Consider the following 27,823-nt stretch of genomic DNA (forward strand, 5'->3'; position numbering starts at 1 on the left):
ATGCACAAGTCTGGGACTCCCAGGTGACAACAACATGACTAGAGGATTTAGCAGCACACACAGTAGAACTGCATATGAGCAACCATGTCTGCAAAACAATACAAAATCACATATAACCAATTGGTCAACTGTCCTGAGTGGCACATTGGTCCTGTGCACAGATCAGCACCACAAAGTATAGTGTAACTAATGAACTGATGGGGAGGCACACACACTGGCAACCCAAGGGGGCAGCTGACATGAGAGTGAAGAGATGTGTATGCCAGTAGTGGACAGGTGAGGAGTGCCCCATACAAAATTAGATGGAGTGCAGACTCACAATGGGTAGGCATCAGAAGAACAGATAGGGAATGGTATGACTCCACACCACACATTCCATAATGGAGCCAAAAAAGACCCAAGTGACAGCAATGCATGAGAAAACACACCCACAATGTCAGTGTGGCTGAGCAGGGCTACACAGTGAGTATAGACAGTATCAAGACACAGGGCTGATCAACAAAACACAACACTGACTTGCCATTCACACACTCTGCATACTTACAATTGCCACCAACAACAAGTAGGTGTCCTCCAGAAGTGCAAGAACACACCAACACACTGCACAACCTACAACTCCCACATGTGCACACAGTCACAAGCACACTGCACACTTCATGACCACCCAAGTGCACACATTGAATTTAACCCATGTGACTAGGATGCCTGGCCATCACTAGATGAGCATACACCAACACTGCTGTGCACACATCAAGAAAGCTCACACAGACATGATGACCCCGGCCAGCCAGCCTGCAATACTGTGGATAGAATCCCACTTTGTGCTGGCACTGCATACAAACATGACATGTGTACAGTATAGCTAATCTGACCAAAGAGTGATTATGATAACAGTAGTTCATCACAAACCAACATCATTGCACCCCCAAGCCTCAGAGTCAAGAAGAACTGAAGCCATTGGTAATGCTGAAGTGGCATATAGAACATGTGTCACAGTAAACCATACCCACACAGAAAGCGCTTTATTTAGTAAGGATACTGACAATGTAGACATCAGGGGTAACTGTTTTTATTCACATATCACACAGATAGGCACCAAAAGTAGACAAGAGCAAGGCCAGTGTATGTCCAAGGTGCAGTGTATGTCCAGGAGATCCTGCACAGGAAAGGGGTAAACAGGAGTGAACATCAAGGCCAGTGGCCAGTCCAAGGTGCAGAGTAAGCACATGAGAAGCTGCACAGGGAAGGGACAAAAAGCAAGGCCAGTGGCCAGTCCAAGGTGCAGAGTAAGTACATGAGATCCTGCACAGGGAATAGTTAACACAGCAAGGAACAACAAGGGCAGTGGCCAGTACAAAGTGCAGAGAATGTACATGAGATCCTGCACAGGGAATAGTTAACACAGCAAGGAGCAACAAGGGCAGTGGCCAGTACAAAGTGCAGAGTAAGCACATGAGATCCTGCACTGGGAATGGGTGGTCCTGTACCCTGCCATGGTAAGAAACACAATCAGGGGTGTAACAATAGGCAGTCCAGGCACCACTGTGGGAGAGACAGGTGTGTGAGGGTAACTAACACTCAGACTTGGCTGTCAGTGGGACTTGGGGGTGGCTGAGTGGTGGGGATAGTTGGAGGACTGGACTGGGGAGAGAGAGGCCCAGCTGAGGTAGAGGTATCAGTGACTTTGGATACCGGAGGGCTGCTTGGACCAGGTGGTGTGGTGGCACGTGGAGGTGGAGTGATGCTGCGTTGAGACACAGTGTGGGTGGGAGATTGTGGAGGGGGGCCTTTCCACATCTTGGGGAGTCGAAATGGCTTTCCTGTCTTGGGATTAATGGCAAGTGGTGCGGACAAAACAGGCACACCCACCACCAAAGCTGCATCAGGTGCAGACTGTGGCCCTCCCTCTGGGGACATGCTGGATCCAGCGGTGAGCTTGGCCTGGCCTTGCCTCTGCCCCTCCATCCCCTGTTTACCAGGTGTACCCCCTACCATGGCCTCTTTTCCCTGCTTCACAGGGCTCTGGATGGGAGTTGATGTTGTGGGTAAATCTGCCTTGGAGCTCTTTTTACGTGTACTCTTAGCATGCACCTGCTTCTCAGCGGGCACGGAAGCTATCTGCTTGTATTTGCAAGACGTTTTTGGGACAGGTGAGTCCTTGGCTGGGGATGCCTCTGAAGCATGTGAGCCTGAGGCCTGCTTCTTGGCTTTCTGGCCTGGGTGTCGCCTGGAGGGCTTTTGACTCTGTGCACTGGAGTGGGTTTAGCTTTCTGTGGGGATGGTGTCTGTGCCCTGGACCGCTTGGGCTGCTGCTGTTGTGTGCTGCGTGTGCTGTATCTTGCTCTTGATGTCTGTGGTGTGTGGTCACTATCGTCAGATGTAGCCACTGGCAGGGGGTGGACAAAGGGACTGGAGCTGGACTCAGAGATTGTGCCAGTTGAATGGCTGCCGTCACCGTGGAGGACAAAGACTGGACAGTCCGGTGTAGCCAACCCATGTCTGAATGAATGCCCTCCATGAAAGCAACCAACTATGCCAACTTTTTGTCGTGGTCTAAGAAGGCATTGAGGAGAGTTGTCTGGCCCACACACAGCTGGCGTAAAAGGTCCACAGACTCAGCACTGATGGCAGCAGGGGGGACAGGGGCAGGGGCAGCAGTGCCTGGGGTGAAGGACACTCTTCCCTTCTTACTGGTGCGAACACGGGCAGCAACAGTGGAAGTAGCTGGAAGGGTGGGCACTGGACGCTGAGTGGTGGAAGAGGAGGCAGAGTCCCCGTTCCCTGTGCCCGCCAACATAGATGCATCACCACTGGCTTCAGATGATGTTGAGGTTTGCGTCTCTGGCTGTGATTCCTCAAGCAGACTCCTGTCCCCCTCTGAGGTGCTGGTGGTCACATCTGTGTCACTGTGTTCGTGTGTAGCAGTCGTGCTTGATGCCTCACCACAGGTGTCAATCCCCTGTCCTTCCATGCCCACGGGAGATGCTGAAAGAGATAGATATGTAGGGTAAGTTCAGTTGCATCAACACAAACATCATATGCAAGCAATGCACCAAACAAGATGTTGATATCCCCATGTTTCACACCACCCTGTACAGTAACAATGTGCAACCTCAAATCAAAACTCGAATTTTGCGTGTCATCATTCAAACGTGGCATAAGTGAGCCATGTGATGACCACACAGACAAACAGCCTGCTGGTGGCTCCATTTAACCAGACACACAAATGACTCTGCGCACACCTAAGGCCCTGAGGGTGGCAAAGATTCACCTCAAAACATGTTGCCACTGTCACGCCTGGAGGGAGCAGAAGGGGACAACACCGATACAGACTCCAACATAACAGTTCACAATGGCCATGAGCTCATGCCATCCACCAGGTCATTCTTTGTGGCACAACTCCATTTGCATATTGGTGTCAGACGTCTACTCCTCACAATTCTGATGTCAGGCAATGCACACATTGAGGAACGCACACTCAGATGATGCACACTGCCATTCCCTTCCATGGGATGTCCCTGACTACCCCAATGCAGACGATGCCAGAATCCCACGACTCAGAATGCAATGTCAAGGCCCATTACTCCAAAGACATGAGAAAGTACAGGTAGGGAAAATGCATTACAGCTGCACCCAACACAGAGGCCACTTACAAGCCACTGTATCACATTACTAACATCATGGAACCAGTGCTGGCCCAGGCTGAGAACACATGCAGCCACTCACAACCAAAGTCACCCTTCACAGAATACTCACCCCCAGCTTGCTGCTAATGCTCCTTCAAATGTGCATCCAGCTCAGGCTGTGTCACAGCTAAGATGCGGGCCATTAGTGGTATCATGCTCCGGCGCGTCAACCTGCCAGCCCGAGGGATCAGCCCCAGTGTCAACTCGGCCATGTTCTTGCTCAGCCGGCAGATGTCATCCCACCTCTTGTGACAGTGGGTGCGCCATCGGTTGGAGACACCCAGAGCCTGCACCTTGCATGCAATGGCCCTCCACAAGGCCTTACGCTGGTGGACTGTGAGCTGCAGGCATGTGAGACAAGAGGGTGAAAAGATCAGTGAAACAGTGCAATGTACCACTATCTCCCAGTACAGGAGCATGATATTGACTCATCCCAACTTCACCGATATGTCTAGCAGAGACAATAATGCATCTTACATGGTACATCAGCATGGGAGAATCATACATAAATGCATGCAGGTATGAGGGTGGACACAGTACCTGCCCATCTCATACCCATGCAGGATCCAGCACAGAAAGCTATGTGTATGCTGACCACATCTACTGTCCATTTTTTGGGTGACCAAGACATACATTACATCTCAATATATGTTTGTGGGAAGACTCACTGTGTCCAACACTGCACAGCCCTCAATGTCCTTGCCCTATGAATGGCTCACTATGTCATGGAGGTCACATTGAGGGACATGATCTTACAAACCCACACACTTCTCACAAGGCCTGTTGTGTGCAATCTACAGGGCTGAGATGGCTCATTGATGGAGAGTCTCGAAAAAACACACATGTAACACTCTGTACATTCAATGATGTGTCCTTGTCAGATTGGGCGGGACTGTCCAGGCCAGGTGGGGTCACACTGAGGTCCAACGTGGGGCATTAGAAATGTTACATGAAGGGACAATTTGAGAGCACAAACAGTGCCTACACATGCGAGTCTGTACACATGCTGGTGGAAATGGAAGGGTCTGCACACAATAGTGCGGCAATCTGCTGTGTCATAGGTGAATGACCACCAAGAGTGTCACCCTCGGGTATTGAGGTCCTGCGTATAGTGCTGAACTGGAGATGAGGCACATTTTGAGTCAGACACAATTCCATCACTATCCTCTGGACAACAACCCTAGCTAAGGCCACAGATGGGCTTGTGAAGGACATCAGGGACCCACACAGCCATTCACACAAGCAATCACTGTCCTGACTCCTGCATTACAAACTTGTTGCGTCACTGCATGGCTGACAAGACAATACATGTCCCTCCAATCTTGATGTGCAGGCAGGGAAACGTGTGAAATAGGCTACACACCTCTTTCCCCTGGAGACAGCATGCTAGGCAGTGCATGACACAACCCCACACTCTTAGGCACATACTGCAGCAGATAAACTTCATGTGTGCCCCCCCTGCACTCTCACTCCCACTCTTGAAGACTTACCACGACATTTGGTGCACCATATAGCCTTGTCCACCAGGACCTCCAGCTCCTCGGTGGTGAAGGGACTGGCTCGGATCTTCTCAGTCCTCACCATCACTGTGGCCAGGAGACAGCAGCATTAGCAGTTGGTGTTGAGGGGTGGCAGGCAGCAGTCCCTGGAGACAGCAGCAGCAGCAGTTGGTGTTGAGGGGTGGTAGGCAGCAGTCCCTGGAGACAGCAGCAGCAGCTGTTGGTGGTGAGGGGCGGCAGACAGCAGTCCCTGGAGACAGCAGCAGCAGCTGTTGGTGGTGAGGGGCGGCAGGCAGCAGTCCCTGGAGACAGCATCAGCAGCAGCAGTTGGTGTTGAGGGGTGGCAGGCAGCAGTCCCTGGAGACAGCAGCAGCAGCTGTTGGTGATGAGGGGTGGCAAGAAGCAGTCCCTGGAGACAGCAGCAGTAGCAGTTGGTGTTGAGGGGTGGCAGGCAGCAGTCCCTGGAGACAGCAGCAGTTGGTGTTAAGGGGTGGCAGGCAGAAGTCCCTGGAGACAGCAGCAACAGCAGCAGGTGGTGGTGAGGGGTGGCAGGCAGCAGGCTCTGTGAGCTGTGGAAATGTGATGCTCTTCCCCACACATATATAGCACCCTGGGGTGGTTTCAGTGGTTCTAAGCTGCTGCAATTGGTGTGCCAGATCAGCCTTTTTCAAATGCATCCAATGACCGGCTCTGCGGTGGCAGAGCACGACTACCGCAATTTAAAAAATTGCATTAGGCTACTGCGATTGCGGTTCCCATTGGCAGTAAGGGCATAGTCCATCGCAGTGACACACCGCAGGGGCCAGGCGGGCGCTACCGCGGTGGTGCATCTTTCAATTGCATCCAATGACCTGCTCCGCGGTGGCAGAGCACACCTACCGTGATTTTCAAAATTGCATTAGGCTACGCGATTGCGGTTCCCATTGGCTGTAAGGGCATGGTCCATGGTGGTGACACACCACAGGGGCCGGGCAGTAGCTACCGCGATTTGGGTGCCATACATTGATATGAGTGACCGTGATTTGGGTGGCGGAGCATGCCAACCGCCATTTGGCAATACTCATATGCCAATCAGTACCGCAAGTGTGGCTTTGGCATTGGCGGTGACACACTGCTGGAGCCAGGCGGTAGCTACCGCGATTTGTGTGCATACATTGATACGAGTGCCGCTATTTGAGTGGCGGAGCATGCCAAGCTCCATTTGGCAATACTCATATGCCTATCAGTACCGCAAGTGTGGCTTTGGCATTGGCGGTGACACACTGCTGGGGCCAGGCAGTAGCTACCGCGATTTGGGTGCCTTACATTGATATGAATAACCATGATTTGGGTGGCGGAGCATGCCAACCACCATTTGGCAATACTCATATGCCTATCAGTACCGCGAGTGTGGCTTTGGCATTGGCAGTGACACAACGCTGGGGCCAGGCGGTAGCTACTGCGATTTGGGTGCCATTCATTGATATGATTGACCGTGTTTTGGGTGGCGGAGCACTTTGACAGCACCTATGGACACATTATGCTGTGTCAATGGCCAATGGGCAGTTATCAATAGTGCACAGTGGCCACATGATTAATGGCACATCATTGTGCACACAATGCCAATGTAACCTTTACCCCCTGCTGACTACACATGCCATGTTTGTGTATGGGATTTTGAACATTGGCATGAACTCCCTCACATATCACTAGTGATATTGATGGGCATGTACACAGAACATGTGTTGTGATTGACTCTCCAATGGGTACACATGTCATTGTGTGAAAGGGCTGAGAAAATCCCAGTGATGTATGTCTTAATGAACAATGTGCAGATTTGACTGTCTACTTTTCTTGGCTCATGCACACACTTGTTGTTTACGCACAGACTGTGCTCATCGTGTTGTTGATGTGTGCCCTGTTCAACCTACGCCTGAAGGTGTCGCAGGTACAGCAGCTAGGTATGAGACAGTAGTGTTGCAGTTTCACACATATGCTGTATGAAATACTCTCAGGGCTGCTCATGCTAGATGTGGCCATTTCCCTTTGTGCATTCTCATAGTAGGATATTGTTTTGGAGGTACTTGCTGTGTGAAAGGGGACAAGTGTACGAGTAGTGTCGCTGAAGGTGTCCCTACATGTAAGGTGGTCTGTAACTCAACTGTGATGACAGTCATTGTTGGCTCTGTGTCAGTCAAAACGTAAGATGTTTTACACATATCATGGTGTATTACATTGACATGTGTCCCCTTTCATCTCTACTAGCAGGAGACCAAATCTGCATCGTCCCTTCACAGTGCTGGCAGTCATGGAGAAGGAGGAGATCATCCGGAAATTCCGTCTGGATAGAGGCACCCTACAAGACCTATGTGCTATGTTGGAGCCCCACCTGCAGCCTCGCAGAACATATCCAACTGCTTTCACCCCAAAATCGAAGGTGATGGCAGCCCTGCATTTATTTGCCGCTGAATCATTCCAGCACACGGTGTCCAGCACAGGTGGGATGTCGCAACCTATGTTCAGCCTGTTGCTATGGGATGTCCTGTCTGCTATGATGATCTACAAGAACAGATATATCCATTTCCTGAGGAGGCATGAATTGGCGGGTGTTAAGGGTGATTTTATTCCCTTGGGCACATCCCCTATGTTGTTGGTGGCATTGATTGCACACATGTTGGGCTGGTTCCACCACAGGCATGTGAGCACATCTACAGGAATCAGAAACATTTGCATTCCATCAACGTGCAAATGGTGTGCCAGGCGGATATGATCATCTCGCACGTGTGTGCCAAATTTCCAGGCTCGGCCCATGACTCATATATCATGCGTAACAGCATTGTGCCCCAGCTGATGGCTAATCTTCTTTCTGTGTGGGCATAGATTGTGAGTGAGTATGCACATTCAATTAGCGTGCTGTGTGTGTGACATGCTGTCCTCTGCCACAGTTGTATTACAAAGTAGGTCTGTGTATCTCTCACGTCCTTGGTTGCTGAGCCCACTGCCCAATCCCCAGACACCGGCTGAAGCCCGCTACAATGATGCCCATGGGAGGACCCGTTGTGTGGTGAAGCGTACTTTTGGTCTCCTCAAGTAACGGTTTCTCTGCCTGGACAAGACCGCAGGTGCCCTGATGTGCTTGTCCCAAAAGGTGTGCCAGATCATTGTTGCATGCTGCTTGCTCCACAACCTGGCCTGGAGGACGGTGTTGACCTGCGTCAACAGCTCATCAACTGCTACTTCACTTGAAGGTGAGTGGCAAGGAACAACGGGGCCATTGTCTGCTGACGTTGTTGTTGAAAATGTCGATGTGAGCTTTGTGACTGCAGCCTGTTGGTGACTCAGTGCTGGCTGCCAATGTTTAGGGAACAGGATAGTTATGCACAGCTACAGGATGTCTATGTCGGTACTGTTGCTCATTGTAATGAGTGCAGATTGGAGTACCTTGATGACAAGTGTTATGTGTTGGCTGTGATGCCACCGCCTAACTAGTGACTATTGTTCTGTTGTGTTTTCCTAGGTCCCTTCAGTCTCTCCTTGCCTTCGGACAATCCGTGCTCCTGTGACATTGTAATCATGGTTAACATTGCACATACTGTGATAAACATGGAGCAGACACAAAGACATTGGTGTGTAAGGAGCGTTTATTTACAAAAGGTATATGTGACAGGGGAGTGAATATTTACAGAAATGTGAAGGGTGCAGCAATGAGTTGTCAGTGATGGTAGATGAGACAATTGATTCCTCACCACATTGATGTGGTGACCCAGTCCAACAGACGGATGCCATTAACATGGCAGTGTGGGGAAGGACAGTTAACAAAGTCAATGGCAGGGTGAAGAGGTGTGCCATCATGGCTGGCTCCTTGGATGGCGTTTGTCAGGTGCTTTGCCACGGGTTGCTCCCAAGGATTTCTTCGGACGGCCCCTTGGTTTTTTGGCAGGGGGGGCCACAGCTGCAGGGCCAGTGGGGCCTGAGGATTCACCCCTGTCCTTCTCCACAGGGGAGGATGGGGAACTGGCATCCTGCGGGACACCGGAGGGAGGTGGAGATGTTGTTTGTGCCGCTGGCCTGATCCTCAGTACCGCCACGAGCTGGCCCAAGAGGTGTTTGATTTGGCCCATGCGGTTGTCCATGAATCTCAGCAGCTGTTGGAGCTCACGGGCATCTTGCTGAGCCTGGCCCGTTTGTCCCTGGACCCGTTCATAGGCCCCAAGGACTCTGGTGATGTTTGCCAGGGCTTCGGTCCCAGTCCTGTTGTCTTCAAATCACACTTGCTCTCCCACCTGCCCTGTTGTCATGGACCAGTTGCCTCACCACTGTATGCACATGTCTACTCTCCCTGTCATCCGCAGTTGATGGGGTGGGATGGTCATCCTCTGGGGCAGGGCGAGTGTTGCAGCCAGCATTGGTGGTGGTGGTGCTGGTGGTAGTGGTGGTGGTGGTGGCCGCACAGGCATTCCAGCAGGGGTGAGCGTTGTTGTTGTTGCTGAGGGGGCGGGTGTGGCAGTGGTGTCCTGGGACCGGTTGCGCCCTGGCATATCAGATGGGCCGACTTCGAGCTCCAAATCCTCAGAATCCAGGGAATCCGCATCAGAGAGTCCATGTTCCGGGGGAGGAGACTGGCTCTGCAGGTTGATGTTGTCGTCCTCTGCAGTCAGTTGTTGGTCACCTGTGGGACAGAGGGGAGATGGTCATTGACGTGCACACCTCAAGCTTGATGTTCAATGTCTCTTATTTACAGGTTATGCAACACACATTTAACTATTTCACACATTTTATGTCTGCACAGTGATGTACATCATGACATGATATGGGGGTACATACATTATTTTTCCATTGTGTGACATGTCAATGGACACCAGGCCCCATGTGAAGATTTTAGTATTACGATGAAAGGTTGTCATCTGACAACTGGCGGCTATACAACTTGATGTGATACATCTTTGCTGATTACTCTGCCTGGCAGCCGTTACATCTGCCAATGAGCTAGCCATCGTCATCTCATGCATACCTTTGTCCTGTCCTGTGCTTTGATTTCTTTGTTCAACAGACCATGCTTTTTTTACTTTTCATATGGTCCTTCATGATCAGCCCCATGGACGTTACAGAGAACATTCGTTGCTGTGCATGTTTGTGTCCTGATTTGCTTCTACCTTGGATTTAGTGAGTCACACTTCTGTTTCTGTGACAGTTACATACGCTTAGCTGTCTGCACAGTGTAAATTGAGATTGTATCTGTGTCAATCTTTGTGTGAAGTGAGGCCTTGTGTTGTCATATGTCGCCATGCTTTTCTTGAGGTATGCTGGGGTGCATGCATTGTCTGCTTACCTGTCCTGTTGCCGATTGTGGTGGACTTTCTGGCACATGCTTCTGGGTGAGGTGGAGTGCTGCGTCCTGCTCAGGGGTGGGACAGGGGGCCTGGTGGAAATTATGGTGCAGGCCTCCCACCCACAGACAGAAACACTTTGGTTAATGGCTGCCTACCTGTTAGTTTGTGTGTAGTAATCTAATGGCTGCAACATGTTTCTGGGTGGGGGTGAGTGCTACATCCTCCTCAGGGGTGGGACAGGGTGCCTGGTGGGAGTTGTATTGCAGGCCTCCCACCCCCAAACAGCCCTCCCTGGGAAGGTGGCTATCTACCTGTTAGTCTGAAGTGTACAATGCAATGTCTGACACATGCATCTGGGTGGGAGGGAGTGCTCCATCTTGCTGAGAGAGCTTGGGAACAAGGAGGCATGGTGGGAGTAGTAGTGCAGGCCTCCCACTCCCAAACAGAACAACCTTGGTAAATGGCTGCCTACCTGTTAGTTTGTTTGTAGTGATCTAATGGCTGCCACATGCTTCTGGGTGGGGGAGAGTGCTATATCCTGCTCATGAGTGGGACAGGGGTGCATGATGGGAGTTGTATTGCAGGCCTCCCACCCCCAAACAGCCCTCCCTGGGAAGATAGCTACCTACCTGTTTGTTTGTAGTGATCTAATGGCTGCCACATGCTTCTGGGTGGGGGGGAGTGCTACATCCTGCTCAGGGGTGGGACGGGGGGCCTGGTGGGAGTTATTGTGCAGGCCTCCCACCCCCAAACAGCCCTCCCCGGCTAGATGGCTACCTACCTGTTAGTTTGTTTGTAGTGATCTAATAGCTGCCACATACTTCTGGGTGGGTGGGAGTGCTACATCCTGCTCAGGGGTGGGACAGGGGTGCATGGTGGGAGTTGTATTGCAGGCCTCCCACCCACAAACAGCCCTCCCTGGGAAGATGGCTACCTACATGTTAAGTGAGGGTAAACCATACAATGGCTGCCACCTGCTTCTGGGTGGGGTGGAGTGCTACATCCTGCTCAGGGGTGGGACGGGGGGACCTGGTGGGAGTTGTAGTGCTGGTTGCCAGGACACATACAACCCTGTAAAGGTTGGCTACCTTTGGGGTGATTCAGATGGAGTGGGTGTTACATCTGTGAGATCTGTGTTGGGTATTGTGGTGCAGGCGAATGTACTTGGGCCTTGGAGATGTGGCTTTGTAGTTGTGCTAGACAGTACATAGCAGTGCAATGGTATACATTTGTTGGTACTTACCAGCCTGCACTCCCCCGGCTATTCCTGTGAGACTCTCTGGTCGCAGTATGGAGAGCACCTTCTCCTCCTATGGAGTGAATGTTTTGGGTGCAATGGGAGGGCCACCACCAGTCCTCTGAGCCAGCTGACGATTCTTCTTCCTCTTTTCTTTTACAACCCTCTTCAGGTCATGCCACCGCCTCATGATTTCATTTTTTGAGCGTGGGGTGGTCCCTACTGCCTTGATCTTGTCAACTATCCTTGCCCACATTTTTGCTCTTGTGGCTAATGGTGTCTGTTGGACCAGGGAACCAAACAGTTGCGGTTCTACACTGATTATCTCATCTACCATGACTGACAACTCACTCTCTGTGAATTTTGGCATTTTCTGTGGTGCCAATGTTTGTGATGTACTAATGTTTTGGGGTGCAGTTGTGAGGGTGGTGGGGGTTGTGTAGGTGGTGTGTGTGTGTGTTGTTGTGCTGGTGTGATGTGTGCAGGTTTGCCTTTGTGCTGTGGTGTTGGGTCCTTCAGTTGTGGTGTATTGCAAAGGGGTCTGGTCAGAGAGGGGGCTGGTTTTATGCTCAGCTATGTGGGTGTGTTAAGCTGGGGTATTGCTGTCAGGTTTGTTGTGTGGGTTGTCCTGGGATTTGTACTTTTTGAATTTGCCATGGGGGTGTGTCTTTGGGATGTATTAGGTGTTTTTGGGAGCAGGACTAGTTTACTGTGTGCACATGGTGGCCTTGTTGTGTACTTTTATTTCCGCCTGCCATTGTTTTCACGGAGCGTCCGCAGCGGCGGCTATGTACAGCCCTTCCGCCGTATCTCCCATTCCTCACTGTTTGCGACCGCGGCGGCCGGAAACAGCGGAATGTACCGCGGTCACATCGGTGATATCCTAATTGTCCGGGCGGTGTCTACGCTGTCCTGGTGGCGGTTTGGTGTGTTTCCGTCGTGAATCCGAACACCGTGGATGGGTTTTCCCCTTCTCCGTCTGCTATGGGCAGTTTTTCTTTGCCTTTTTCCGCCGCAGTCAGATTTTTTGGGCTGTTGATCCTAATCGGACCGACGGTTTTGCCGCGGTACCTGCAGGCGGTTGTTTTCCACTACCATGGCTGTTGGGGTGGTTTTCCGACCGCCATCCTAATAGACCCCATAGTTTGCAAACATTGAACATCAGATGTGTGGTCTTTATGTCTGCAGACATTTTGGGTGCTTATGGATTTTTGATACAAGCATTCATTAAATGCTTTATATTGTTGTAATTTATATCATTTTTATGAATATTCTGTGTATTCTTTGCATTAAGGTATTTGTTTTTTAACTGTTTGTATTTTTTGTATAATTTTTGTAGCTGGGTGTTGTGTTTATAGAGGAATAGGGTATGGAGAAAATTAGAAGTTTAAATTTCGTACGTTTGCTAAGTTTAAAAAATGATTGTTGTCTTAATTAATTGAAAACAATATATATAATATATCTGCTTCTTTGAAATTATATCTGTAAATATTTTTTTCATCTTTTTGATTGTATTTATGGAAAATCTTTCTATGGAAATGTTTTAATGCATTTTAAATTTAATTTGAATATTGTTAGATTGCTGAAAGATGTAATAGGTTTGTTTTTCAGTGGTTTTAGTTTTTTTAAATGTATTTTGTTAATATTAAATAAATTGCAATAATTTAAATATATTTTGGGGTTTTAATTAAAGTGTTTTTGAAATTAACATATTTGTTTCTTATTAGAAGTTACAAATGTGAGTTATTTTTTATTTGTAATTAATTTTTATAATATTGTTTTTTTAAATATGACATTTATACATTTTAAGGTTATATCCGTTTTGTTTGAATCTCTGCAATTTTTTGGTAGTACTCCTAAATTATTATATTTATGACATGGCTTATTTGTTTTTTTGTTAATATGAATGGTTATCTGTAATTTATTATTTTCAGTGTAATGTGTACTATCATTTTATGGAACACTTATTTTGTAACCTAAAACTACGGCTCTTTTCCCAGCGTGGTTACGTTTGGAGTGGGAATAGTGAATATCACCCTCTCCTTCCCCCCTAAGTCTAACTCTTTTCCCAATGTGCTTTAGTTTGGAGTTGGAAAAATAAATCTGAAACCCTCCAAAGTCCAACACTTTCCATCATCTGGTTAAGTTTGGAGTTGGAATAGGAAATCTGACTCCCAAGTCCAACACTTTCTTACTGTGGTTAAGTTTGGAGTGGGAAAAGTAAACTGGAACCCTCAAAAGTCTAACAGTTTTTCAATGTGGTTAAGTTTGGAGTAGGAATAATAAATCCACCCCCTCCATTTCAACACTTTCCCTAATGTGGTCAAGTTTGGAGTTTGAATAGTAAATCTAAACCTCCAACCCCTCCCCGGTCCCTTATGTTTCCCAATGTGGTTACATTTTGGAGTGGCAATAGCAAATCTGACCCCTCCAAAGTAAAACACTTTTCCCAATGTGTTTAAGTTTGGAATAGCAAATCTGAACCCTACAAAGTCTGCAACTTTGCCAAATGTAGTTACGTTTAGAGTGGTTATAGTAAATCTACCCCCCGAAAGTCCAACACCTTCTCCAGTGTGGTAAAGTTTTGAGTGTGTATAGTAAATATGCCAACCCCCGAGTCCAACACTTCCTCAAATGTGGCTAAGTTTGGAGTTAGAATAGTAAATCTGCCACCCCCAAAGACAAACACTTTCCTCAGTCTAGTTACATTTGAAGTTAAAGTAGTAAATATGACCCCTCCCCGAAGTCTAACACTGTCCACAATGTTGTTAAACTAAGATTTGGAATATTAAATATGCCTCCCTCTCATCAAAGTTCAATACTTTCCTGAATGTGGTTACGTTTGGAATCCACAAAGCACAACACTCACTTTCCCCATTGTTGTTAAGTTTGGACGGTCCCAGTTGTGGTTCAGTTTAGAGTTGGCGAAGTAAATCTGACCCATCCACTTCCCAAAGTCCAACAATTTCTCAAATGTAGTTAAGTTTGGAGTGGAAATGATAAATTGACTCTTCCCCAATGTGTTTCAATGTGGAGTTTCGAATAGTAAATCTGCCCATGCCCCCAAAATCAATTTCCCCCAATAATGTGAAGTTTGAAATAGTAGTGTAAAATAGACTTTGCCAAAAGTATAACGCTTTCTCCAATGTGATTAAGGTTTTATTAGAAATAGTGAATGTGATATCCAAAAACTGTTAGCAGTGTTTCTATTTTTTATATCAGTGCAAAATGACATATCTTTCTTAATATATACCATTTTACTGTTCATTATTTTTGACTAATTCGATTTTTTATTTGTAAAGAATTTTTTTAAAATTCAAAATAATTACAATTACACATATGCTATAATTGTGTACATATAGTTATATCATTTTTTAAAATACATTCTACAGTAATTTTAACAAATGTATTTTTAACATTGCTTACTTTTTTGAAACCATTCTAATATATTAAAAATTACTGAAAAAATAGCTTTATATTTTCATCAATAATTTTGTTATATATTCAGATACATTATTTTATACATTTTTTAATACAGATTTGTTTTAAACATTTGTACCACTTTAATTTATAAACATTATTTAACAAAGAAAATACTTTTTAAACATTGATTTCCATAGGAAGGAAATCATCTTTTGAATTTTTATTTTTCCACCATTTTTCCCAGTTTCTTTGATATTGTACTCTTTTTTTATCATTTTGGTCTGTACATACGGGGGCAGATTTATAATCCCTGTGCGCCACTTTTGCGCCGCCGTTGCGTCACTTTTGTGACGCAGCGGCGTCAATATATACAAGATTTCACTCAGTCTCGTGTGAGCCCATGCTGCGTCAAAACCCTGCGCCTGCTTGAAGCAGGCGTAAGGATTGACGCAGCATTGTGACGATAGGGCACCCCCAAGCCTTGCTGGTGCTGCGTCCCACTTGCGACGCAACTCCAGCAATGCGCCGCCTTACGCCTTCAGATGCGTCACGCATCTGTTTATCCTTGTGCCACGATGCGCTGCATTGTAAAGGCGGCGCATCTGTGGTGGCGCAAGGGTAAACTTGCGTGACGCATATTTCCTGGCGCATCCATGCTGATTTGCAGGGATACACCAGGAAACATAGATCTGCCCCGTTGTTTGTAATCACAGTTTCTTGCTACTGGTCTCCGTTTCAGGTAAGGCTATTTTAAGGTTTGGAGGTAGGGAGGAGATGCTAAGAGTTAGGCTAGTCATTGCAATTGGATGTTGTTTTAGTGTATTGTTTTTTAGTGTAGTATGTGTTACTTAATTTACTCTATTGCCCAGTCCTTATTGTGAAATGTCTAGTTTATTTGTAGTTAAATTTATGTTCTAAGGGCCCAATTACGACTTTTGGCTGAGCAGTGGAGTGGCAGTGCCAACTACCATGCCACCACTCCGCTAAAGGTCACTTACCAGATTCCAACCTTTTTTGTGGTATGGTGGGCAGGCGGCCTGGCGGTCCTGCTGCAGTGCATCTTTCAAAGGCGGTGTTGCCTTTGAAAGAGGCAATGCAATGAGATCGCCACACAGGGTTCTTGCACGGCATGGACTCGAAACTCCATGTCATGCAGGAACCTTGGTGCATGCACATAGGGGGGCACATGTTGTGCCCCACTGCATGCATCACCAGGCTGAGGGAGTACAGGGGGCCCTGTAGGGCTCCCTTTGTTTCATCACCGCCAGCCTTTTCGTGGAGGAAATACCTCCATGAAACTGGTGGCTGTCCTGAAACTTGTAATATGCATGGTGGTGCCACACAGGCACCACCTGCATATTACATAGACCCTGACCGCCGCGCCACTGCACAGGAACAGTGGTTCCCTGGTGGAGCTGACGGTCCAATTACTGTCTGACAGCCCAAGTGGGCAGTTGGACCGCTGGTGCAGTGGTGACTAGACTGCCACTGCCGCGCCACCATGGGTCTGGTGGTCCCCGGACCACCAGACTGGTAATTTGGCCCTAAGTGTTTAACACTGATTTAATTTTTTTTACTGCAATTGGTTTTGTACTAGGATTGTAAGTGTTTTTGGGAGGATTAAATTTTTTTTTCCTTTACAGGTTTTTATTTTTGGATGTGGGATTTTATTTTTTAAGCTGGATGCATTTTATTTATTTTTTCTAGGAAAATGTTGGTTATGTTTTACACAAAATAATTGAATACTTGATTTTTCAGTTTTTCTGAAGCTTCCTTTTTATAAAACGTTTTTGGGTTTTGGATGTATACCCCCAATTATTGGAGTCGTTTTAAATGTTTTATTTTTTCTTGTTTATTTTTTGCATTTTTTGATCTCTTCTTTATCAATATTTTTGGGATTCTAATTTTTGGATTATCATTTCACTGAGCAGGACTTCAGTTACGAAGTCCTGTGAGTTTACTTGTACATATTATTGGGTGGGCAATGCTTGATACTATGTTTCTTTATTGCTGTAAATAGTATTTTTATGGTGTTAGCATATTGTTTTATAAGTGACATAAATGTGTTTGTTTATTTAAAATAAGTTTGGTTATGTTGCATTATACATATAGTTATTTTTATATATTTATTATAGTACATTTTAATTTTCATTCTGAATGTTTGTCTTTTGAATTATATTTTGTATTCAGATTGGTATTTTAAATTTGCTTTAATAATATTTAGAAACACATATTTATAAAGTATGAGTGTTTGTGTTTTAGGGAGTGTAATGCTCTTTCATTTAGTGTTTTTATTAAAAGTAGGTTTCTTGTGACTTTTAACTTGCATTGGAGTTCATGCATTTGTTTAGTTTGTTTGTATAGTTTTGGTTTGAGCTGGCTTAGGGATTGTTTCATTCCTAGCTCCTGGTATCTTTGTTCTTTTTTTAAAGTATTTTTTGGAATTGGTAAGTGTAGACAGGCTTCTTCCAAGTGATCCTTGGAAGAAATTGTGCCATCCTTCCAGTGCATTATTTGCCTTTGCTTCTTGTGAAATGGTGCTGTCATAGAGATTCCACCATAGAATAATATACTTGGGGTTGTTTCTTGTTGTTACTAAGGGGATTCAATTAGCATATCAAAATATTTAGTGATTTCTGTTACAAGGACATAAACTAAAGCTATTATCTTTTTCATTTCATGTGCAAATCATAGGTGAGTTGCATATTCTACAGACAACATGGATTGTTGTAGGAGCATCCATATGCTCTAATTACAGTGATAGTAGCAGCCCTGAATTATAATGTGTGGTCAGCTTGTAAGCCTGCTCAAAAATATTTCCTGTTCAAAAGCTAATATTAGTTTTTGGGGATTATTGTTAATTCGTTATTTTATGTCTTAGTATTTCATTGTGAATTGCTATTTGATTGTTAGGTAGCAGTGCATACACTAATTGGATGTTTGTGTTTTGATATTGACAATGTATTGTGTATATTTGATTGAAAGGTGGAGGGCACGACTAAAAAGTGCCATCCAGCATTCATGTGTTACATTCTTTTATGGTTAGTAGGTTATTATTGGCATTATAAATGGTAATTCTTTTATCATGAGGTTGTCATAGATTAAAAATGTGCTTTTCATGTGTGATGAGTGAATGCTGAGATATGTTTATATATAAATACTTTTTAGGTGCTCTGACAAATAATCCTTTTAGGGTTGGTATGTTAGGGAGTTTGTCTGTTGATGGCTTAGGAACATGTAATATATTATTTTTAAGTATTATTCCTGTTGGCTTATGTGAGAACGTACTGCCCTATTTTAAGTCCAGTAAAATATTTCTGACTTCTATTTCAGTAACATTAGGAGGATAATTATATTGCCTAATGCTTTCAACTATTTCTAATTCTCTTTCAGGAAGTATTTTGCTGTGAATTTCTGTAGCCTTTTTATACTGTTGTTTTTTTTTATTTGAAAAATAAATTTCATTTGTTAACTGTTTTTAGGTTAATTTAGTAATTTAATTTAAGTTTGGTTGTAAACGAGTTAGAATTTTTTTTTGCAGCATTTATATTTAAACTTTAATTAGTGTTTTTACTATATATTTAATGTATATTAATTTTACTTTGACTTATTTTTATATGTACATATTTAATTCAATAGTATTTGTTTTATTTATACACATTTTCTGGTGTGCAGTATTTTGGTTTTTGTGATAGTTGTTACTTTTCCCTAATTTTAATCCATAGGCATTGTTTATTATTTCTTTATTTTTGTTTCAAAATTTTGTATTTTAGATATTATATCTTCGATATATATGTCATCGACCTTTGTGTCTTTACTGTTAGAATGTTGAGTCGCAATGTTTTTGTTTTCAATAATTGTTTGGGTGCCTATTGTGTATGTCAATATGTCAATATTATTTTTTCTCAAAATACTGACATACCATCATCTAATAATCAAGCAGTAGTGGAAGTTTATTTCATGTGCCTGAGAGTCAATGCTGTTTTGCTTCACACTCTCAGTAGTGTGTTGTCTCTGTTGGAAATTGCCTTTTTAACCCCTTGTGTGCCCTTGACGGAACCACGCCGTCATGAGCCACGGGCACCGTGTGCTCATGACGGCGTGGTTCCGTCATGGAGCGGCCGCTCCTCCCACGCGGCTCGAATTTCCCGCCTGTGCGGGCGAAATAGAGAGTGGGCGGAGTTGTGACGGAACCACGCCGTCATGAGCAGGGCTCGCCCGTGACTCATGACGGCGCGGTTCCGTCATGTGCACCGCGCCACCGTGCTGCCCCCAAACCCCCCCAGCGCTGCGGCAGAATTCGCGCCGCAGCGAAGGGGTTAATTGCAGGGTTATCTCCAAACTTTTTGTTGTCTTTCTCCTCTGTTTGTGACTTTAGGACTGAGGGCACTTTACCACTGCTGACCAGTGCTAAAGTGCATGTGCTTTGTGTCTAAAATGTAATGGCATTTGGTTTTTCCATGATTGGCATATTTGAATTACTGATAAGTCCCTAGTACAGTGCAGTACATGTGTCCAGAGCCTATGAATCAAATGCTACAAGAGGCCTGCAGCACTGCTTTTGCCACCCACACGAGTAGCATTTCAAATCTGTCTCAGTCTGACTGCAGAGCCTGTGTGTGTCGTTTTAACTACCATGTCGACCTGGCAAATTCACCTACTTGCCAGGCCCAAAACTTCCCTTTTACTACATGTAGGGCACCCATAGGGTAGGCCCTAGGTAGCCCTGTGGGCAAGGTGCAATGTATTTCTAAGGTAAGACATGTACTTTTGAATTTTACACGTCCGGGAACTGAACAACAGTTAAATCCATTTTGCACTAAGTAAGGCCTATCTCTCCCATAGGTTAGCATTGAATCCACCTTGAAACTCTTTACATGTATATCTTCCAATGGAGCAGATAGAAATTTGGAGTTTGGTTTTCTCTGGACTCACAATTTAAAAACATATATTTTAGTGAAGTTGGTTTTTAAATTTCAAGTCTGAAAATGCCACTTTTAGAAAGTTGGCATTTTCTTACTTCAATCATTCTGTACCTCTGCCTGTCCCTAGAATAGACGTGTGGGTTGGATGGCGGTTGGGCTTTGTAAATTCACTTTAGACAGTCACAGACAAAGGGAGCTAAGATGTGGTCCTTCATATCCTGACGGCCCATCACCAAGCCGATCGGTCTACCTGAGCTGGAGTTGACACTTGCACCTGAGTAGGGATGCGTCTGTCCCCACACAAAGAACTACTAATCCCCCTCTAGTGTGTCTGGAGCCAGGGCCTGGAAGGGTGGTGTCTAGTGCACTACAAAGACCTGTCTTTGAAATGTCCCTACTTCAAAGGCCAAAAATTGGTATAACAGTACCAGTAGAAGCAGAACCAGAAACACAAACACTTCTGGACTGAGGACATTCTGCAAGGAAGAAACGCTGTTGGACTGCTAGGAGGGACTGCTACTTTGCTGCATACTTTGTTGTGATGGTCTGCTGTCTGCTGCTTCTTGCCTGGGAGCGAGAGGACTGGACTTTACTCTCTGCATCCTGCTTTCTAAAAGTTTCTCCAAGGACTTGAGTTGAGCTTGCTTCCTGTTGGAAGTCTCAGAGCCATCAATTGTTCACCTGCATCCTTCTACCAGCACCTGGGCTTCTCTGCTGTGAGTTCTGACCTGCCAAGTGAGGCCAAACCCAGACCTGGACCCTTGGAGGTGATTCTGGTTCTGCAATCAAGAAATTGATGCATTGAATGCAAGTGTCACTTCAGAACGGCGCATCTCTGTGAAATTGATGCACCACCACTGCCTGCACTCAAGTCGTGGTCCCCACTCGTTGTGTGTGCAGGCAGTACTCTTATGTTCCAAGCACATTTTCAGGGTATAGTGCTTGAAAGTATTGAATGAATATGTTTAGTCTATAATAAATCTAGTGGAGCTGGTGTCTCCCAGCTCTAAATGAGCAAAGAACTTCATTTTAAACTTAAGATGGCCAGCCACTCAAGGAGGGGACATTTCTGTAGGCTACATTCCTGGGGAAGTATGAGTGAAAGGTTTATGACTGGCATCATATGTTTTCCTGTTCCATCCTATGCATTTCTCTATTAACTCTGTACATTTAATACAGGATGCAGACAGCAGCCCCATTGGGAAAGGGGTTCCGATCAACTCGACTAGTGATCTAGTGGAAAGTCCCTGTACTCAAGACAAATGCCCCTTGAGAATTCATGTCTTTTATATATTAACTGCATTTTGTCACATACTCGGTGGGGTGTGAGATCCAGATAAGGAGTAAAGTATAGATTATGTAAAGCAAAAGAGAGGAGGCAGAGTCCATTTCCAGTATAGAAATTCCACATCTCAACAAGAGCTCTTAGGTGTCCTGTCAGCTATCCAGAACTTAGGGCATTATTTAGAAGAAATGAGGCATCGCAGCGCCAAGGCAGCGATGCATCAAAATATAATACACCTGCATCAAAAAACCTCACTACACTATGGATGCACCGTATTTGCAATTCGGGGCTCCATGGCGTGAGGTCCCAAGAATTCGTCAGGAATTCTGACTCATCCAAATGTGGCGCCTTGCTGTAGTTGGTCATAAGAATGACACAACTACAGAAATGCTTAAAAAATCAGAAGTGAAATGTCATTTTTGACTGACGTGAGTAGCCTCATGTGTAGCGAACAATGTAATAGAGTGGTAAAAGGTGAAAAACTCATCTTGCTTTCTATTGCATTGGTCCTGGATGTCACGCATACAAGTGGACATAGTGTACTTATGTGTACCACTATGCCTACATATGTGTCACATATTATATAAAAGTACAATGTGAGTGCATACAAGTGATGGAGTGTGATGTAATGTTTACTGTGTTGCCCATCTATCTGTGCACTTATCCATTGAAGGGATGTGACTTGATTGCAGATTACACTATTTCAAGTCGCCTCAGCTGGTCAGAGACCTGTGCCATTCCCAATGCATCATTCCTATGCCTGGGTTGTAGAGACGTCCGAATTGTGACACATTTCCAGCTCAGCGGCCCGCTTCTCGAAGAAGCGTCACTTTAGGAAAATGTCATTAATAACACTGCATCAGTTTTATGGGGGATTTTAGGTGGGAACATCTACCATGCATATATTAAAACTAATGCAAAGCAGGCAATTCTGATGAAGGTAAAAACTGAAGCAGGCCGACGAAAAGTGACACATCTGCCTAGATGCATCACCTTGTAAATAAGGAGCAAAGGAAGCGCCACCGCAGCATCAAAAACAATTACACAGGGGCGGTGCAAGCTCCTTCTAAATATGCTTCTTAGTGTTTGCCTAGCAAGCACATATAGTTCGCACCTCGATGTTCTGAACAGGGAGAAAATTCAGCCAAAAAAACATAAAGGTGCATAGTGTTATGGCGGCATCAAACAGCTCTGGATTTTCGCCCTTGCACAACACCATTTATTTTAAACAAGACAGGGATTTGTTCTGTGTTTGTAGTTTATAAGTGAGTTTTATATTCTCACACACATTAAAACAAACAATGAAATCCTTCAGAATTCTGTAGGCTTTTGGAACACTTCCAAAGGATTAAAGGAACTTTCCAAAGCAGAGTCCTCTTACTACACTGTGACGGATGTCAGACTATGTAGGATTTGATCTTAATCCGTGTGTTCCTTTTTATTTCATTATAACTCTACCTCAGACATCTGGCATTTTTACGTCTTTGTCTTGTAGCTTATTTGTCCAGCTCTCCTGAATCTCTGTCTCTATGGCTTCAGCTTCAAATATCTACTTTCTTATTATTTAGTGATTATGTAATATGTTTGCTAAACTATTTTAAATATTTGTCCGTTAGATCTGGGGAAGAGCTCCCAGTCTTTGCATGAGATTCTCATAACATTTGGTGGTATTGGTACCTTATGAAGTATTCATTTGTTGATTTGGTAAGTTGTCAGCTATAATAAATTGAATTATGACCCTCCATACAATAAACTTTCTAACAGTTTATTGCATAGAGAGTCATAATGTAATTTTTTATAACATTAGTAAAATAAAAGTTAAAATGCAAGACTTATTTGATGTGTGAATGGTTTTATAGACATCTCGGACAGCAGCACAGGCTGCTGTGCAATATGGCTTAAGATAAATAAAAAGAAAGCGCTATGGTACATCCAACATTAATTGCATCATATCACTTTTTAGTTTACTTTAAACCATGTTGCACTGCAGCCCGTGGTACCAGCGCCTCTACAACATCTTTACAAAACATTAGCAAAACCTAATAGCTGCATGAGAGCTATTTGGGTTTGATAATGTTTTTGAAGATGTTGCACAGACCCCAACAAAAGCCCTTAGGTATCCTGTCAGCTAACCAGAACTTAGAGGCTAATTACGCTAGACTTGCAGGGCTCGATAGTCCTCCGACCACCGTATTACAACTAGAGCCATTAGGCCACCCTGGGACCTGATCCCTGGTGGTGGTGGTTTGGCGGTCTTGGGGCCCCAATATGCTTGGCAAGGCTGCAGCGGTCCTGCCAAGCATATTATGAGTTTCCTCTCTGCCACGGTTTTCTTGGCGGTTCCACTGCCATATAAACCGTTTTGGAAAGGAAACATAGGGGGCCCTACAGGACCCCTTGTTGCCCCTGGCCCTGGGGATGCATGCAGGGGGCACATGTTGTTCTCCCCGGTTTGCATGCACCCCAATACCTGCACAGCATGGACTGCAGCAGTCCATACCGTGTGGGTACTGATTTTGACATTCCAACGGCGGTGCCTATTTCAGAGGCACCGCCGTGGGAATGCCAAAGAACCACTCGCCAGACCAGGAGAAAACTCCTAATCTGGCAGGCGGTTTAACTATGGGTTTGGCGGTGCAGGAGCGGGGTGGTCCCGCTCCCACACCATCAAACGGGGAATCAGGCCCTTAGTGTTTACCTAACAAACACATATAGTTTGCACCTTGGTTTTCTGAACTGAGAGATAACTCAATCAAAAAATAAAAGGTGAACAGTGTTACAAGTGCATCTTACAAAGCACTAAAGAGACCCATTTTAGCCAAAACCAAATTACACATCTTGCATTGGCCATATTGTACTCCATGTCGATTGGCTTACTTAGGTTTTAGTAACTTTTGGAGTTGTGAAACTGAGAAGGCTAACTTATGACATATGTTCTATGAATGCACCTCACTTTCCAACTCCTGGGGAAACATTCACAACATTATCTATAACATCTTTCACACCAAACTCCCCAGGAATTTCTTAATCTCCTTTTATGGTCACTGCAGCCCTTCACATATTTCCTTCCTGTAAAGGGAGGAGTACTTACTCCTAAATCTAATGTTTACATTGGCACACAAGCCTAATCTTTCCTCCTGGAAATCTCTAGACAATGCTTAGAGTAATGCCTGGTGCGAATGGCTTCATTACATCAGGGGAGTACAGTTGACTATGTCCACCCAGTACCCTTTGTTCCCTGCCAACAAATCCTTGTGGATCAATCTTGACCGCTATGTGGAGTTAGTCAAGCCCCCATCAATTCCTCTTACCACTGACATGTAACACAAATAATTTCTGATATTTCCAATTTGTATTGCGAATGTAAAGATAACGCCTAACGTTTGATTGTCCACTAGATCTTGTTTACCCCTACTCAATAACATGGCTTGTATATGCTTTGTATGTTTCACCGAGGCAACATTTCCTCCACTTCACTTCTCCCCCTATACTTTATACTTCTATATTTTAGTGCCCATCTTTGCGGCCAGCCAACTGGTGTCATTCATATTTTGGGATTTACTTTTTCCATTTAGTTCATTGTGTAACAGAGTTTTCGTGCTATTTTGAAATTATCAATAGCTAAGTCTTTATTCCATTTTTGTGTTAGCCACATTTTCTGTGTTGAAAACTAATAAAAATATGGTGTGCTCCATTTCATCTCATTATAACTCTACAATAGACATTTTGATGTCTTTACCTCTTAGCTTAGGCATCCAGCTCTCTCAACCCTCCATTTGTATGGCTTTAGCCTCAAAATATGTATTTTCCTATTCTTTACAGTCTATATAATATGTTTGTTATAATATTTTAAATATTTGTCAGTTACATCTGGGAAGAGCTCAGAGTCTTTGCATGGGAGAGCTATTTGGCTTTGTTAATGTGTTTTCAAGATGTTGCACAGCAGTGTAGGCTGCAGTTTGTAAAGATGTTGCACAGCAGCACAGGCTGCTGTGCAACAACAAAAACAAAGAACTATGGCACAGCATGTGTTTACCGCATCATCTTGTTTTTTTAGGTCGAGCCTAGCGCAGCGCGCATGCATTGCTCTAGCAGAAGGCCTCTTTGAATCACTTCAGACTTTTTGCAAACTCGTGCGTGTGGTGTTCAATTTTTCACACATGCTATTGGCCTTTGCATGTGGCTTTCAAAAATGAAAGCAAGCAATTGACCAGAAGGAATTAATAGTGAGATTGTTTTTGGTTTAAATGAGATCTTGCAAGCACAGTTCAATAGCTATGCAGACAAAATCTAAAAATATTTTGTCCTGTGGTTGGATAGACCTTGCATGCAATAACTATTTAACAATGAATGTTAAAAAATCTATTGTCCTGTGGTTGAAAACATCAGATCACGTACATAGAACAGAATCTGATTAAACATCAAGACAGAAAGCTCATATCATGTAAAGTATCTCTTTTCAGACTACTCACTGAGCTGCTATGATCATAGAGTTAAAGATAAAGTGTTACCCCTTTAGAAATCCTGACACTTTTTCTTTTATTGCTAATTCTTAAACGTATACGCTTCTTTTGCTTACCTCATAAAGGGAGGGTATGTTGGTATCCCAAGTTATAACATGCCTTTATTCGATTTTAAATTGTATTGTGTTTTATTTTATTTCTTATTGCAAGACATTTAATCAATCATTTTGATCAATACAGTGATTTGTGTGTGACTATGTAATTTGGTAGTGGTTGTTAACCTTTTAAAATGTATTATCTTTAAAGTGTTATTTTCAGGTTGAGTTTTGTTTCTATTAATAATATTTTTTGAAAGTTTTATGTTTTAAGAAAGTACCCCCAGAGTTTCATGGGTATTATGTGGCCTGTGGCAAATGCTTCTCAGACTCATATAAGCAAGCATTTTAGGTTTCCAGGACATGGTGTTGATATAGAGCCACATACTTCAATCAATCAGTCAATCAATCAGGGTTGGTATAGCGCAACCACTCATCCACCAGGGTCACAAGGCGCGGGGGGGTGGCTCAGTTAAGGTACTGGGGTCATCTGAAGACCCACCTCTTGAGGTCCTTCCTGAACTGGGGCATTGTGGGGGGTTTGTCAGAGTAGGAGGTTGTTCCAAGACGTGGCTGAGAGGTAGGAGAATGATTTTCCTCCCATTCTGGTCTTGTAGATGTGTGGAACGGTGGCCAGAGAGAGGTCGGCTGATCGGAGGTGTCTTTCGGGTGTGTGGAAGGGGAGGCCGTTGTTCAGGTATGTAGGTCTGCTGTTGTGAATGGCCCTGCATGCATGGGTGAGGGGTTTGAAGGTTATTCTTCTTTCTACTGGGAGCCAGTGGAGATTGCGGAGGTGTTGGGCGATGAGGCTGTGGCGGGGGATGTCGAGGATCAGTCTGGCTGCGGCGTTCTGGATGGTCTGGAGTCTGCAGAGGAGTTTCTTGTGGATTACGGCATTGAGAGCGTTGCTGTAGTCCAGTGTGCTATTGATGAGAGCATGAGTGACCATTTTTCTGGATTCGGGTGCGATCCATCTGAACATTTTCAAAAGCATGCAGAGGGTGTTGAAGCAAGTCCATGACACTGCATTGATCTGGTGGTTCATTGTGAGCAATGAGTCTAGTATGATTCCGAGGTTTCATGTGTGGTCTGACAGGGTGAGAGGATTTCCGTGGGCAGGGGACCACCAGGAGTCATCAGAGTTGAGTTTTAGGCAGCTGTTGTTCATCTAGGTGGCGACGTTCTTCATCCCTTCTTGGAAGTTGTGTTTGGTGATGTTAGGTTTGTTGGTGAGGAAGAGGATGAGCTGTGTGTCGTCAGCGTAAGAGATGATGTTGCGCCTGTGGTTCCTGATGATAGTTGCGGGGGGGGCCATGTAGATGTTGAAGAGGATGCGGCTGAGGGATGAGCCCTGGGGCACTCCACAGTTGGTCTCTGTTGGTTCCGAGATGTAGGGCAGGAGTCTGACTCGCCGAGTTCTGCCAGTGAGGAATGAGCAAGTCGAGGCCTTGCTGTGGATGCCGCAGTAGTGAAGTCTGCTGGGAGACAGTGTTGAAGGTAGCCAAGAGGCCCAGGAGGATGAGGGCTGCTATTTCGCCTTGGTCGAGGAGGTAGTGGATGTTGTCGGTGATGGTGAGTAGGGCGGTCTCGGTGCTGTGGTTGCTGCGGAATTCGGATTGGGAGATGTCCAGGCTACGGGGGCAGTAGCGGCAGGGGAGCAAAAATGCTGCAAAAATGAAGAGGAACTAGGAGAAAAAATAAAAAGACAGAGCGACAAGAGAAGAAAGAGGGCACAGAGGAAAAGAGGCAAGAGGGCACAGAAAACTAGGCAAGAGAGGTAGAGGCAGAACAGCAGAAGAGCAGAGTGCTCTTTCACTGGACCACCAGGGATAAGGCGCAGGCAGGTGCCTGAGCATGGAGGAGGGCCTTCTTGAACACCCTGCAATAGAGAGCTCATGGCT

This window comes from Triturus cristatus, chromosome 1_2 (genome assembly GCF_964204655.1).
Source record: "Triturus cristatus chromosome 1_2, aTriCri1.1, whole genome shotgun sequence".
Taxonomy (NCBI): domain Eukaryota; kingdom Metazoa; phylum Chordata; class Amphibia; order Caudata; family Salamandridae; genus Triturus; species Triturus cristatus.